At 42.5% G+C, this 14,873-nt stretch overlaps 1 protein-coding gene across 4 annotated transcripts in view; it reads right to left on the bottom strand.

The window, feature by feature from the left end:
* Positions 1-14,873, bottom strand: part of skor2 (SKI family transcriptional corepressor 2) — a 97,160-nt gene that overhangs the window by 41,516 nt on the left and 40,771 nt on the right. Inside the window, exons 2-3 of one of the 4 annotated variants that reach the window (XM_035390165.1) lie at positions 3,037-3,179; positions 2,084-2,200 (exon numbers count right to left, since the gene is read on the bottom strand). The exons of the other annotated variants lie outside the window; for them this stretch is intronic. The gene's annotated coding sequence lies outside the window, so the exon portion shown is untranslated. The remainder of the gene's footprint in view (positions 1-2,083; positions 2,201-3,036; positions 3,180-14,873) is intronic. 4 annotated transcript variants of the gene reach the window in all.

Raw genomic sequence — 14,873 nt, 5'->3', positions numbered from 1 at the left:
GTGCTCTATATTAGCCTTACAAGCACCCCACTTATAGCACACTGTACCCTACATTAGCTCTACGGTAGCTAAATCCAGTGGAGATGAGGAACTTAAGGGTAAAAAAAGGGTTCCTTCACAGCACTGTTGTTTCTCATAGGCAAGAAAAACCGTTCAGACCGAACAGCTGTAGCGAGAAAAACGAAAATCCATTCGTTGAACAAGTACCTTTCACTTTAAAAAATAAAAGAGGGAATCAGATTCAAGAGTTATATGACACGCGCTAATGATGCGTCATCTGTCCAGCGGAGAAGCCAGGTAGTGTTGGCAGGTGCATCTCAGGTGATTGAGAGCGAGGGAGAGACGGGGAGAGGGATGAAGGGAGGACTGGAGAAATGGCCATAATCTACGGTGACAGGCGTTGGCAGGGGGACATCATACGAGCGGCATAATAGAGCCTCCGTAAATTGAGCCGCCAACTTCGATGTGTCAATAAACAAGTTCAAGGTGACACCGCGGATCGATACAGCGCGACAAGACCCATCCGACAAATTTACTGCAGTGTAATTGGGTGCAAAATGACTCAACTCAACCTTCACGCTGCAGAAAATCAAACCCGCGGTCGCCGCCGGCAACAGTTTGTACGTGTCACAATTTGCCTTAAGGTGGCACGGGCAGACATAATGGATTTCTGTTTTTCTGTGTTTCTGTGTTTGTGTGGGTGTGGGTGCGTGTGTGTGCCTGTGGGTGTGTGTGTGTGACGGCGTGTATGTGTGTTTGTATGTGTGCATATGTATGTGTGTCTGTGTGTGTGTGTGTGTATGTGTGTGCGTGTGTGTCAGTGTGTATGTGTCTGTGTGTGTGTGTGTGAACGTGTGAACGTGTTTGCTTGTTTGCATATGCATGTGTGTGTGTGTGTTTGTGAGCGTGTTTTCAAGTTTGCGTATGTGTGAGTATGTGTGTGCGCATGTTTGCATGTTTGCGTATGCATGTGTGTGTGTGTGTGTGTATGTGTGTGTGTGTGGAGCCCGAGAGTACAGCATATGGACCTTATCTAAGTGTGAAAAGAGACATCAATGCGGCTTTAAATTCAATCAGGATTTTTTAGTAAAGTTTAGCTATACAATAAAAATAGTTCTAATGTAAAACGAATGCTAGTTACTGTATAAAAAGTCACACAAACAAATAGCATTTCTTGCAAATAACTGATTATGAGGATAAAAGCTTAAACCCTCTTACATAAAAAATCTATTCCGGCGTAGCTCTCTGATTAAGCCTGTGAAGACCTATCGTAATTGATTTCGGGATGTATGATCATTAACCTCAAATGTCAGCACCCCTCTCCCGGGTGGCGACTCATCGATCGGCTAATGGAGGGCTGATTGTGCCCGATGTTTAAGCAGATATATAAATATCTTCTATTAACGCTCGGCCGGTTATTTTCTACCGCGATCGAGCCGGGTTTCTGAGCGAACCCGGAAGCCCGCGGTTCAGGAGAGGCAGACGGAGGAACAGAAGTGCCGTATTCCTCATCACGTTTCCCGAGACTCACCAGAAAGCTAATAGTAACGATGATTCATTACCGACATGCAACCTGCTGAAGTGACCTAAGCAGCACTTCTTGCATTATCACTATAGTTTAATGCAAAACTGTCATTTAGTGTCTTTTGTTGTTTGCTTTTTTTTTTGGTTGGGGGTGGGGGGTGGGTATGGGCAGTATTATCAACTCTTTTTCCACTCCAATGTTTATGACACATGATGGATAGCCACTTTTTCCCAGAGAGTAAATCACACCTGACTAGCATAAGAAGAAGAATAAAGAAAAAAAAGAAGGAAAAAAAAAAAACGTTTGATAAAAAATTAAAGCTTTTTGGTAAGATGTAAGTTACGTGACGTGGCCGTTCGTCCAGCGCGACGCGCGATGCGTTGCCCTCGACGACGGCGGCGCGACTCCGCGCGAGCTCGCGGGGCGGAGGACTCGCATTGTATCACAGTTCTACTCCGCTGCTCCCGTGAGGCTCGAGGCCACTTCAAGGAGGACAGTACAATCAAAAGATCGAAAGGCCTCTGATTCCATCCAAAGCCATCACAGCTTGATGATTACCTGGCTACCTCCCGGAGACAGAGACTGTCATTCCAGGAAAGACTTTTCTTTTTCTTCTTTTTCTTCTTTTTTTTTTAGGGAATATCAGCGGAAACATTCCTTCCAAGGATTCAAATTCTGTCGACGAAAGGCAGTTGAATATCTAAATTAATACGCAGACAGCGGTATACAAATAACTGACTATCAGATACTACTGTCAATACTGTTTTCGATTGCTTGTAACAGCTTGAATTATTTTGTCACAAGTGGGTCCACCTTGGGACCTCACCATTACAAGGATACACCACGAGACAGAGGCCAGATTTGTACTCAATAAAGGCATGATATAGAATGATAAAGGGATATGGATCTTGGCTATGTACCTTGACCAAGATGACATACACCCATATGTTGATTTGCAGTTATTGACATGAGCATTTATGAATGTTTATGCACTGCTTATGAAGGACCTGTGCAGGTCTTAGGAAGGACCATAAATAGAAAGTGTTACTTATTAATGCCTAAAACATTCAATTTACAATGTCAAATTGAAATGTTTATGTTAAAAATAAACATAGAATGATTCAATGATTCATCCCAACTGCATTTAAAGTTTTTGGTGACGCATTACCAACATAAATGACTCGAAGTAAGAAACACATAAGAGCTGATATAAATGTTATAAATCAAAAGGCCACATTAGGCTTAAGATGACATTACTAAGTCTAGCGGCCGTGGAAGCCGATTTTGCCGAGTTGGAGGATGGTGTGCAGGGGTTTGGATGGTTTTGGGGGGTATTGTAAATGTATAATAGCCTGTAATACGCAGGCCATCCCCCCCCCCCCTCCACCCCCTCACCCCCCACTGCCCCCCCACCCTCCCCGGTGCTTGGGGCCCCTCTATCCCTCCCAAACAAAACTGTTGAGGTGTGAAATATGAAAAAGACGTATGGTCGTTCAATTTGTCCGGCGTACCTCACAGGTGTACTGCAGGTACGGTCCCCTTCAGAAGGTGAAAAACGAGTGGGGCCCGGGCCGCTGACTTTGATGGACCTCACCGCGCGCGCGCTATCATTCTTTTACGTCTGGCTTCCTCCGCTCCCGCGCCCACTCTCCGCCTAAAAAAAAAAAAAAAAGCAAAACTAAAAAAAAAAAACGTGTCTTATGGAAGGTAGATGCGCTCGAGTGCCTGCTGTACCGCGGCAACATAACAAACAGTCCCTCTCTCTCTCTCTGTGTCTCTCTCTCTCTCTCTCTCACTGTCTCCTTCTCTCTCTGACTCTCTCTCTCTCTCTCCCTCTCTCTCTGTCTCTCTCTCTCTCTCTCACTGTCTCCTTCTCTCTCTGACTCTCTCTCTCTCTCCCTCTCTCTCTGTCTCTCTCTCTCACTGTCTTCTCTCTCTCTCTCTCTCTCTGTCTCTCTCTCTCTCTCTCTCATTGTCTCTCTGTCTCTCTCTCTCTCTCTCTCTCTCCCTCTGTCTCTCCCCGCTTACGATCCTTTCATCCCTGCTATACAGGAAAGGCTCGTTTGAGCAGGGAGCCAGAGCTGGGCTCCTTCACAGGGCCTCATTACTGTACGAGAGCGAGCGAAGATGCAGGAGCAGGAAAGATTTGGGACGCCCCCCGAAGGGAAGAATAATCACCGTGAGCACGGGTAAATAAGCGTGGTGACAGCAGCGTCCTCATACAGACACCCCCAAATAAAACACAGACCCACGCAGTCATAACTAACAAGTTTTCTTGTTTGGTTTTTTTTTTTTAAACCATGTGTCCAATGTGTCCTGGACAACTTTTATACGATATAAAAAATTGGAACACAACCGGGGAATCGTGAAGGTTTACTTTGGGCAACAAATAAATATAACAGATATATAAATTGAACTGTGAATGATAGTGTCCACTAAAAGAAACATACTTAGAAATTATAATAAATGAATTGTCCCCTCTGAGATACTAAAGCTTCAAAACCCATAATACTAAGTTCATAAACTCTGACTTACTTTTTTCGTTAATCTGAGAAATATTTGGCACCTTCTTAAAAAGAACCCTAGTATGAAAATAACTGAAAAAAAGGCCAGATCTCAAAAGCAGAGGCACAGTCTGTGAAAGAAGCCCTAGGCACTAGAGCTAGAGGTGTGAAAATAAGATTTCCATCCCACATTCCTCCAGACAGACTGCATGAACCCAACCATTTAAATCCAGCATCATGTAAACCCTGCTGACCACACTGAGAGAGAGGGGGCTCAGAGACCATGATTAAGTCATGATTAAGGTTCACAACAGAGGAGCTGCGTTAAGCACAGTATTATATTTCAGTTACAGTTCGGATAGACAGTGTCAGACTCCAACAGTTTCCTCAGCCAAAGAGCGCGTCCTATCAAAATCACCCAGAAATACTGCAGCCAAGATGAGCAGAGATGTAATTGGAGGGATAACTGAATACTGGTATATATGGTACGGCTGTACAACTCTGATTGAAATGATAATGATGATTACATTGCTCAATGATCGCATGTATTTATTACGATTACTAACTGACTTTGTAAACAAAACCGTTTTATTGCACTTGAGCATTTAAATCAACAGAAAACTCCCCTGTCCTCAGGCATTTTCGTCACGCCAAACTTTAAGATGGCTTCGAACGTGGTTGAATGAATTAGTTGTGTTTCTTTGCAGAGCTGACACAACTCTAAACAATGTGGCGAGTGTTTGTTCCTGGTCAGCATCACTTGTTAACAAGACCTGACAAAAAAAAAATTAAAATAAAGAATAACTTTCCCTCCTCTAGGAGAGCCCTCCCTGGACAGACAGACGACTTATTCCCAACAAAAGCATACAGAAGCAGAGAAGGTGGCATTAAAATGAAAAGAAATTAAATGAAATAACAGAAAAAAATTTTAAAGACATTTGCGATAGCGATCAATAAGTAAACACAAAGAACACAAAAACCAAAACGGCAACATTATAAAAAATCAATAGATAAATACAAATAATTTAGTGCAAGGTCAGGGAGAGCAGGAATATTTCGAGTCCACTTTTAAAAGAGGTGAGAGTTGGGGGCCGCGTTTCGGGTCAGCTGGAAGTTCGCGGGGGCGTAATAACTAAAAGCAGCTTCGCCAATTTTTGTTTGCACCTTGGGGACAATTAGCAGGCCTGGTCCCAGATGACCCCGAGCGGTCCGGGAGGTTCATGTCCTAAAAGCAAGCCGGTGATGTACTTTGGAGCCGAGTCATATTTTATAGACGAGCAGTCGGGGTTTTAAAACGTGTTCTGCCGCACACTGGAAGCCCAGTGCAGTGTTCTAAGGACCGGTGTAATGTGTTCTGCTGGCTTAGACTTCCTCAGAATTCAGGCAGCGGCATTCTGGGTAAGCTGTAGCCACTTCACTGATCTTTTTTGGCGAAGTAAAAAAAAAATCACTGCAGTAATTGAGCCTACTAGTAATAAAGGTACGTATGTATCAGTTTTTCCCAAGTCACGCAGAAAAAAGACATCACGCTTGAGAGGTCTTACTCACGTCAGGAGGGGGCCACCATGTTGGTCAGGAGTAACAGACCTCTCAAGACTGCTGTGTTTTAGGCGATTCCAGATCCCGTCCCCTTTTCAGTATAATAGAGCACTTACATCATAACAACCGAAGGCACTCTACTGTAAGAATGTATTTATATCGCAGTTGGTCACTTCATTAATCATTGAAACTACAATCATGATCAGGATTCATTTACTGTTAATTGTGCAGTCCTAGTCTATGACGAAATCATGAATATAAATAAAATTATGCCATATAGCATGATAATGCACAGCCTTGAGTGCCGTATTGCTTTCATAAAACAATTACAACATAGAGAAACAACTGATGGCACAATATTATTTATTTTGAAATATAATTTGTAAGTAACGGTTTGTGCGGGGAGTGATACGATTTACAAACAGGCTGTTTGAATAACAGCTACTGTATCGGATTTACAATCACTGCAGAACACATTCTCAGCTAATCAGCATTCAGGATCAAACCAGCCCATTTTATAATTAATGACAAAACATCTTTAACCAAAATGCCACCATTACTTGCTATTGCATGCTAATTCAAGTGGGTACTTAATTATACATAAATGTTTTAATGGCTTAAATTAAATTAATATTCTAAATTTTCTGCTTTTTTAATCATTATGCGCAGGGAGATTCCACATATACTCAAAACAAACGTTTTCACCACACTGTGGGAAAGTAATGGTTCTATGCATTCCTTAAACAATCATTAATAGTTTGATAGATTTAATATCTTAAAAACACTTTTAGTCTGGTCACTCTCCCTGTCTGAATCGCACTGAGCATTTTAAAGGTACAGATGTTATTAATGTAATAACAAGCGCGAATCCGCAATAGCTGCGACCGCACACGTGCATGCATCCAAGTGTGCGTGCATCCACGCACACACCCTCACACAAACACGTGACCTCTTCTTTGGCTCACAACCAACCTTTCCACAAAATCTTGTGCAAATCTGTGAATCCATTCGAGAGTTATGCACCTTTTTGTGATAGGCCACGCCCATCGCCAAGCCACCTCTTGGTCAATCGGCCTTGAAAGTTATTCAGCACTACCTTCGGTCATGACCTACGTCCATGCCAAATCTCAGCCTCCTGGGGCAAAAACTGTGGCCGCTACGAGGTGGGACATTTTTTGTGGACCAACCGACCAACTAACCGACCGACCGACCGACCGACCGACCGACAGACCGACCAACAGACAGACAGAGCTATAGAGCTGCGGTCGCAGCTAAAAAGCAGAGTTGGAGTCAAGACCACACCCCTCAAGACTGAGATCCAGTTTATTTACAAAGCTCTCCTTCGCAAATTACCCTTTTACCTCACTTCACTTTTAGTCTTGGAAGATATGCCTCATCAGACACGTTCCCAAGATTGTCTAGTACTTCAAGTTCCTCAAATTTGTTTTGGCCTCGGTAAATGTGATTTTAAATTTCAAACGCTGAATGTAGTTCTTGGTCATTTTAAGTCTCTAAACCTTAGTTAAAATGGAGAGTAATTGTTTTTAGAATTTAGTTTTAATAATTGTCTTTATTATTTATGGTATGTATTTTATATGTATTTATTATTATTGTTATTACTGTTATTTTATCATTCTTTTTACATTTTGTTATTTTAAATTACTTTTACCTGTTATAATTGTTGTTTTAATTGTATTTTGTAATCTTGGCACCAATGAAATGAGGGCTCAATCTCTCAATGAGTCTTCTGAGAATTAAAAGCAAATTAAATAAAAGATCATTTAAAAAGGTTGATAACCCAGTTACTCTCCTACACTGCTCTGCTCAGTCTGTACTAACCCAGTTACTCTCCTGCTCTTCTCAGTCTGTACTAACACAGTCACTCTCCTGCTCTGTGGTGTCTGTACTAGTCCAGTCACTCCCCTACTCTGCTCAGTCTGTACTAGTCCAGTCACTCTCCTGCTCTGCTCAGTCTGTACTAACCCAGTCACTCTCTTGCTCTGTGGTGTCTGTACTAGCCCAGTCACTCCCCTACTCTGCTCAGTCTGTACTAACCCAGTCACTCTCCTGCTCTGTGGTGTCTGTACTAGCCCAGTCACTCCCCTACTCTGCTCAGTCTGTACTAACCCAGTTACTCTCCTGCTCTGCTCAGTCTGTACTAACCCAGTCACTCCCCTGCTCTGCTCAGTACTAACTGTACTAACCCAGTCACTCTCCTGCTCTGCTCAGACTCAGGCTTCATTCTGAACAGGCCGGATTAGGAAGAGCCAAGAGCATCCGCAATAATTATTACACACTGCATGACTAAACTGTCGAGACCTTCCATAAATCCCAAAGCCATTTTTAAAACAAACAAATGCATTACTCAGATGAAAAAAAGGGGGGGAGGGAGGCGTTTGCTGGCTTTAGATATTATTTAAGTGTTCTTGTAAGCCATCTAAGATATTAATGTTGCAAAGCAACTTATAAATATTTAAGAGCATAAAAGGGTGAGAGACTCATGGCCGGCCCGACCGCAATACAGCTGGGAGGGTCGCGGTCGACGTCCATGACGGATTTTAAACACGATAAAAACAATCAGACTGTTTATGACATCAAAGAAAAGAGACAAAGGATGCTCTCTCCCAGCCACCATTAGGAAGGCTCCGCTAATGCTTCTGGGTGTAAATAAGCCCGGCGATGCATTATGATTTAAAACACTGCCTTTCCTATCTCAGCCAGTAAATCGAAGGCCTAAATTAGTTAACACACACACAAGATTTCCTCTGCATTATATCACAAGCTGCTCTCTTTTCCGGTCTCAGTGTATTTGCTTGTGTACATACTCACCTACATATTAAACATGTTGGCATAATTATTAAAGGAACAATGGGCAGAAGTGTAGCATACTGGGTAACGAGCTGGTCTTGTAACCTAAAGGTCACAGGTTCGATTCCCTGGTAGGACACTGCCGTTGTCCCCTTGAGCAAGGCACTTAACCCTACATTGCTTCAGTATATATCCAGCTGTATAAATGCAAAAAAAAATGCTATGTGAAATCTTGTGTAAGTCGCTCTGGATAAGCTTATGCCTGCTAAATGCCTGTAATGTAATCTAATGTAATGTAGACCAGGGTTACCAAGGGAACCGAACGAATGCGGGTTCTGGCTCTAGACGACGTTTAGTCCCTTCCAGTGGACACTCCGAAGCTCTGCCGGTCCCGGAGCAGACCCGACTACTGTTTCCACTGCAAGAGCAGGGTCGTGACATCACTGTAACCGAGATGTGTCAGCTGACCGTCTCAAGCCGGCAGCCTCATTGTCCACAGCGCGCACGAGCTCGCCGTCTGAATTAATTATGGCCTTCAAAACTTCCATTTCCTCGGACTTGGAGATTTCCCCTCGGCCTACCACCATGCTCCCCTAACCTGGACCGCAAAAAAGTTAAACGTACTCTTTTCTCGACGGAAAATTAACCTAAAACATGAAATACTGCGGTTAAGTAGAACTTAACTTATCTGCTGATAACAGAATTACTCTTTTGCGCATTCACCCTCTGCATTAAAAAGCATTTATTTGCGTGCCTTCTTCATGGAAACACTGAACTCCACATTTTATCGATAAATAAACAAGAAATTTAGATCACGGAAAAGCAGCCCTTCCATTGGGTAATGAGTGCTGTTGCACGACTGTAGCAGCAGCCCTCAGACTCCACCCTAATAGCCTAATTAATTTTTAAGCACAGATGAGAGGGTAATGCAGCAGTAGCCCATTAGAGCTGCCTCCCTCTCAGGCCTTAATGTACTCAAATCGCCGGGCGGCCAGAAGGCCCACACGGCCGACACCTGCAGAGGTCTTCACCGGGGGGGGGGGGGGGGGGCAGGACGGTCAGAGGGGTGACGGGGTGTCTCGTTACCGTAAAAGGGAATGACGATTACGCAGGCATACCGTACGCTTCTGATCCCAAAAGAGAAAGACACGATTTCAGAGAGGAATAAATTAACTCGTTACAAAAATTAGGTTAAAGAAAGACCGGTAGTGTTTAATGACAGGCGCAGGCCGCTCACCGCCTTTACACACTGAGAGCTCGGTGCCTTTCCCTGAGAGAGCGTCTAGTGCCGAGTGACGCTTTGTCTTCCACCGCCCAGCGAACACGGCTTTTCTGCGCATCCGTTCCATTTTTCCGTGCTTCTCGATCGAAAACTCGTTTCCACCTGCCGTTCGCTGGTCGGACAACCGAACTTGAACCGCAGTCTGAACCGAAAATCCACTTCATTACTGAGTTGAACAAAGCACAAAGAGTGGAAGAGAGAGGGAGGGAGGGAGGGAGACTGCCACTAATTACACCAAGTTTCCAAGAAAAAAAAAAAAAACCCATGCACGGAGGTCACCGATTTAGTGAGCCATTTACCAAAAGTAATTATGGAACAGCCACATAATATTAATTTTAAGACTGATATCACCGTTAGAAGCTAGAACTTGTGGTTTTAACACCCACACAGAGCAATGAACACCTTCGTGGCCAATGACTGGTACTACTGATGAGAGTAGTCAACCCCCCACCCAACCCTCCCTCCCCCAAAATCTCTTTAAATTTTAAATTTAAGTGCTACCTTTATGAATATTACAAATTGAAAATAATATTATTTTTATACACTGGTATACAGCAGATATTTTACTACTACACATTCTGTTCATATTTATAATATCATGAGATAATACATTTAAATAGAGAACAAAATTTAAATAGATTGTGAAAAATTCATAGGTGCATTATGTACATGACGTAGTATGTAAGAGTGGATTGTGAAACTGCATTATTGAAATTGCTGCATTAACACAAAGATGGGGTTATGGTGGGCAAAAAGTCAGCTTTTTTTTTAGGTGATTCAATTTTTTTATATGACCCTTTTGGACCAGCACAAAGCAGTACAAACCCAAACAAACCGGTGTTGTTCATTTCAACCCGCCCACAAGGATGTCTGACTGTGCGGCCAGTTTCAGACACAGCAGACTATAGTCACTATCTGAAATCAATGCGCTTGTGCTTGGTGTTACTAGAAGAGCGCTAATTTACCAAGTTTTCACCCAGTATAAATGACTCTTTTTTTTTTTTTTTAAATGTGTCCAAGTTTATACAATTCTTTTTTTAATGAATCCATTTAGCCACATAGTCTCAAAACCAACCATGAGGGAAAAAGAACAGTTCACAGTGTGGAACAGCAGAACTTACTCATGGATTTGCCACTTATCACAGCTGGTTCAGTCAGATTAACAGGCTGTTTTTTTGTTTTTGTTTTTTTTTTTTACAGGAAATGACACCATTCTAAATCCAGAAGCGGCACATTAAAGAGAGAAATAAAAGCGGAGACACAATCAACATAACTTTTTACAATTTTGGAATTCCAGATTTCGCCAGGTTACGATTTCGGTAAAATTCCAACACAGAGAACGTAGAGGGATGAGCCCACGGGGATTTAAGGGATTTATTACTATCAGACTGTGGATAGAAGGCTTTAAATGTGCCGCACACTTATTCAAAAGCCCTCCTCCAGGCCTGCATATTCCATCGACAGGGCAGCAGATACTACAGCTATCGGCCACATAATGAGTAATAATGGCTAACCATCATTTCAGTGTTTAAAATATAATTCCCAGAGTGCAACAATTGCAGCATTTCATTAATACATCCTTACAAAAAAATTCTGTTGTTAAACAGCCTTGTCTAGACAGGGTCCCAATTAAATAAAAATATGGTAGCTGTCAATGAATATTCGACTGTAATCCATATTCTAAAATGTGGATATTCTAAATATTGATTACAATATAAAACCATCAGTCTAAATCAGTGGAGTTCAGTACTACATCTGTATTACAGTAATAATCAATAACAGCAGCAAATATAATTATTTTAGTCAGGCCAATCAGTGAAATCCTTTCACCTGCCGGGCTCCGCCCACAGCACAGGGGGCGGCGCCCTTTGGCCTGGTCCTCCAATGAAAGGCTGGCAGGGAACAAGCGGACAGGCAGCTGTTTAAACTGAACTCTGTGGTACGACACACGCTTATCTTTGCCATTCCGCTCTCTGTCCCACAGAACCCGTTCCCTCCAAAGAGAAGCACGAGCCTAAACATTTCAGAAGCTTGTCACAGTGTCACAACGATGGCCCGATCGGCAGGTTCTGAGTGCATTCCCCAGGGGACCTCCTCACTTGTGACACCTGTGAGCCACACAGGAAATGACAGGAAACAACAAACGGCAGTAACTCTGGAATAAGAGGCTGATCAGTGGTGGCGCATTTAATCACGGAAATAAACACAGATGCTGACAGAACAGGGAAAGAAAAATAATCTGGCACAGAGACATTACATAAAGGCCAGTATTCCAGTTTTCCCCATTTAGGGCAGTGTTCCGACCGTACCATATAGCACAGTATTCCGACCGTTCCATATAGGGCAGTATACCGACCTTCCCACAACAGAATTCAGAAACTTTAGAGAATTTGAAAGAAAACATTGGGAATGATTTCATTGGGACACTTCAAATGTGATGAGATAAAAAAATAATAATAAAAAAACGAACTATAAACATAAATTTACTTTTAATTTATGGCTGGACTAGTCCTTTTTATTTTTCTCCTTTATGTTTGCATTCGAATTACGGCAGTGTTACTCCTGAAAAGTGCTGGTGCATCGCTTTAATTCATTTTAGCAAAAACCATGTGAACGCAAAGAGGGAACAGGAAACGCAGTCCGAATTACAGCAAACAGGAAATGCAGCCGGATTACTGCCATTTCATAAAAAATTTCCAAACAGAACAAGGAAATGAAATTGCAAATTTGCATAGACTTTTTTTATTTAGCAGCTGCTTTTGAGTTTTGACAGGGACAAGTTTCCACTTCATAGCACATATCTTTTCTTTTCAAAAACGCATGTTGTAAAGAGTGCAAATAATTTCACTTTGGAATATGTCATTTCAAAAGTTACACGCTGAAATGTTTTGAAATGTACACGTTTTTCTTTTTCTATTTTGAGTCCTTTTTCCCCACATATGAACACCGTTAAGTCACTCACAGTGTAGGTCTTACTAGTTTAATGATTTTATGGACAGAGAGCAGTCCTAGAGAATTTTAAATCTGACACATTTATACTGCAAATAACTAATGTGCTTTCGTTCTTGTAATTACAAAGAGTCTTTTGTGGTTAAAACATAATTGTTTGTACGAACATATACTGAATAATCCATACTCACTTCATCTTAACAGGTTGGCATCGGACTAGCATAACACATTACCAAAGCCCCACATTTCTGTAGAAATGAGATCAAACAAGCAGAATTTTGCAGTCAAAAACCCAAAATCAGTATTCAAATACGGTCTCTGTTTTTTATGTAGCGACAAATACAACGGTCTTTAGAAACAGGGAACCACACAAATTCTATTTATGTGCCCCTCTCAAGTTTATTTCTAAAGTGATTTTCTATAAATACACAGATTTATTAAATTACAATTCTTCCCTCTCAGAAATATTACCATTATGTTTTACTACTAAAAGGAAATGGAACAGAACAATATAATAAAGCCATTTTATCTGACTGAGATATTCAGCTGGAGTATAAAAATATATATTCCTTTGAAAATTAGCGGTTCCTTTGTTTTTTTATTGTTATGATTTTTGAAGGTGATTTAGAAAAAAGATCATTCGTATTTTATCGATCTCCTTGAGATTTATTCTTGGACATTCATACTTTGCTCCTTTTTAACCATTCAGGTTTCACTAATATCATCTGACACCGCTGACCTTCAAGTCTAGGGAAATTAGTTTTTGACAGAGCCACAAATCTATTACCGCACAATGTAGTTTCTCATGGTTAGGTACCCTTGTCACTTTCGACACAAGTCTTTACTGCGAAACTTTAAGTTGTGCCCACCCGCCCCCCCTTCTCCCAACCCCCACCCGTAAAATGTCCAAGTGATCAGAATAGTTTGCCTTTGCACCCTGTTTTAGCCATCAGACCCAGGTCCCTTTCACTCTTACATGGGACCCCCTTACCTCCTCAGGCCAGCCTTGGGAGTACGGGACACCCCAGAGATACCAGACCCTCCCCTCGCCCCCCCACCCAGCCCCCGCACCCAACCCCCCACCTCCAGATCGTCCCCACCCCCCACCCCCACCCCAACCACAATCAATTCTGCTCAATTACAAACAAATCGAAATGTGATTTATCTCCCCAGGAATCATTTCAATATCTGGAGAACCAGGCTGGCTAAGACCCTATCAATAACCACCCCCCCCACCCCTCCGTACCCCCCCAAACCCCCCCCACCACCCCACCCCACCCCACCCCCACCACCTGCACCCGTTCATTCCCCCCAGAGCCTATCATTCTCAGAGACATCAATAAGACCAGTGAAGCACAAAAAAAAAAAGACCAAAGCCATTGAGATATTTTGATTTTGTTCTTCTTTCTCTTTTTTTGCACTTAATTAAGTCGCGCGTGAAGCTGTCAGGGATCATTTTCCAAGCGTTGAGGCGGCCGCGTTTGACATTTGATAATATTGCGCTCCATGCTGATTGAAATTGATTTTGGAGCCCGGTAGGCGGCCTGTTTGACAACTCTCCGCCTATAAAGCCAAGGACAAGGGTCTCGACAGCAGGGAAACTCATATTCCTCAGAGTGATGGGCGGCCGGCAGCCTGCTTAGAGGGGGGGGGGGGTGGGTGTCAGGAGGGTGCCACAGTTTCCTGTGTGGGGGTCATGGAACTGGCACAACAATCGAAATAAATCACGGCGTACACAAGGCGACACGTTCGACCGACAGCCGGGCCGCGTACCAACCAAGAGCGTCTCTTCACTTAGCCCTGCGCTCACTTAACGCAGTTACGTGGATGTACAAAAACATCATCGCATTTAACAACAAATAATTCTGCAGGACAGGGTGTGTGAACAGTAATGAAACGTCACTCAGCAAAAACCAACAACCTTCTGAAAACCGAATTAATATCTGGAATAATAACAGCACATTGGATTTATCTTTACGTTAGCTCTATTTCATATTTCTCCCAGTAAGATTGTCTCTTTTTATCTGTAACACCACTGTTTGAGATAGCATACAAAAAATTTTTTCGGATGTGGTCACATTCATTAAATGCAAACCGAGGTAAGACGGGAAAATACACTGTCTACAGAGTACCGTTATGAATATTAATAATTAAAATAAAAGTATTAAGCCAATCCTAAAATAACAAGACCGCACGTGTAGTGTTTTTCTGCCCCTCAGTCAATGCACATCACTGGGATAGCAGATTGTATTTACTGTGGACATTT

Source organism: Anguilla anguilla, chromosome 14, assembly GCF_013347855.1.
Source record: "Anguilla anguilla isolate fAngAng1 chromosome 14, fAngAng1.pri, whole genome shotgun sequence".
In the NCBI taxonomy this organism is placed as follows: Eukaryota; Metazoa; Chordata; class Actinopteri; order Anguilliformes; family Anguillidae; genus Anguilla; species Anguilla anguilla.
This window is presented reverse-complemented; position numbering and strand designations above follow the sequence as displayed.